Source organism: Belonocnema kinseyi, chromosome 6, assembly GCF_010883055.1.
Source record: "Belonocnema kinseyi isolate 2016_QV_RU_SX_M_011 chromosome 6, B_treatae_v1, whole genome shotgun sequence".
Classification (NCBI taxonomy): domain Eukaryota; kingdom Metazoa; phylum Arthropoda; class Insecta; order Hymenoptera; family Cynipidae; genus Belonocnema; species Belonocnema kinseyi.
This window is the reverse complement of record NC_046662.1, coordinates 3,932,867-3,934,762: the sequence shown is the minus strand read 5'-3', so window position 1 is coordinate 3,934,762 and position 1,896 is coordinate 3,932,867.

Sequence of the window (1,896 nt, the reverse complement as noted above, 5' to 3'; positions counted from 1 at the left end):
CGCTTTATCATTACGACAATGCGCCTGTTCATTCATGCTTAGTTGCACAAGCAAAATTGCATGAAATCGGCTTCGAATTGGTTCCTCAGCCACCGTATTCACTTGACCTGGCCCCCAGTGACTATTACTTGTTCCCTAACCTGAAGAGATGACTCACCGGTAAACGCTTTTACTCAAATGAGGAGCTCATAGCTGAAACTGAGGCGTATTTTGGAGACCTTCCGATCGAGTACTTTTCGGATGGTATCAAAAAGTTAGAAAATCGCTGGACTCGCTGTATCGACCTGAAAGGAGAGTATGTTGAAAAATAAAACCGACTTTGGCCAAAAAAACGTCTCCGTGTTTCATTTTTCAGGGACTTATCAGACTGCCTAGTACCTCTGACAAAACAACCGTAGCACCAACAAAAAAATCAGTCTTGTCTGGACTGCCAGACTACAACTCCAGGTCTCTTATTTGGTTGGTACAAATATCGGACTAAGCCGTACCACGATTAGTTCTGTCCGCCAAAAACAATAGAAATAGCGACAACGTAAAGTAAACATTAGCACGGAGGTCTGACACAGCGTCAGAGTAACTTGCTTTAAGCCTTTTACCGTCAGGCTCCTACCATACAAGGAAGGGTTGCGCAGACGGCCTGTTTAGTGCTTCTGCGCTGTGTTAACCATGTAAATTTGCGCCTTAAAGGAATTATACCCACAGTATCCGCGTGCTCACGTATACAGTGCCAAAACTTCCGCCCGCGCTTTTCCAAGCCTGTCGGCTGAGAGTACCTGCTGACTGCGTTGACCAATGGGCTGCGCTGTTGCCGCCATGTTGAATATTTGCAGTAGCGGGTATTTTGAAGGCGGGAATCACATCCACTCGTCACCTACGTTGTGCAATAACATATTATTGCGCCCACGACTACCCGGAGCTATCGCACTTTTCGCAGCAACGTCTGTGAAACCATGCTGAACTACTCCGAAAAAGGGGCTATGTGAGCGGAACACCTACTCTACCACAGCTAAAACAAGCCGGCAACAGAGAAAGAGAGGCCACAACCGTGGGCAGGCATCCAATAGAGGAAGAGCGATGATCTACGGCACGGAGAAATATCAGCATCAAGGTTTCTCTCAAGCTTTAAGATCTGGGTGAAATGGATGACAAGCTTCGTGGACATTTTTCCGGAGAATCCGACCTCTGGGCTATCAATTATTGTGTGTATAATGCAGCGAGATCTTTGGCCGATGCGAACCGTAAAACAAAACTAACGGTTGATCATAAGACCAAAAGACGCATGCATCAACTTTCCATAAAGATAGGCTGGGCAAGACAGTACGCGTCCCGCATTCAGTGTGTGATTGACTACATTACATCTGGCAGGAATTTTACCACCAAGGTTCGAAAGTTCACGCTTGAACTCCGGACCAGTTATCACACACTTAACAAGTCAAAGCTGCTGACCATCAGACAGCATATTGTTGCGAGCATACGGATACTATCTGACGCTAAGAGAAGTCTAGAGCGCAGGGAGAGGTGGGTCAGAGAAAATCAACAGCTTCTCTCTGACCCATCTCGACTCTTCCAAGACCCTCCAGTTACTGTCGAACACCCACCGAAACCAGAGGAGGTCGAAGCATTTTGGAGAGAAGTCTACGAAGTGCAGCATAGACCGGACGAAGACTCAGAAAATATAAATAGCTTTAAGGAGTTATGTATTGCCTTCATAACACCTGATAAAGAATGCCCACCCATCACTACCGAGGAGGTAAAAAAAGTATTGAGAGGGATGAAGAACTATTCCGCACCGGCACCAGATTGTGTCAAAACCTTCTGGTGGAAGAAGTTTTCTTCAACCCATCAGCATTTGGCCCGTATTTTCACCTCATATTTGAAGTCGGAAGAGCCGATTCC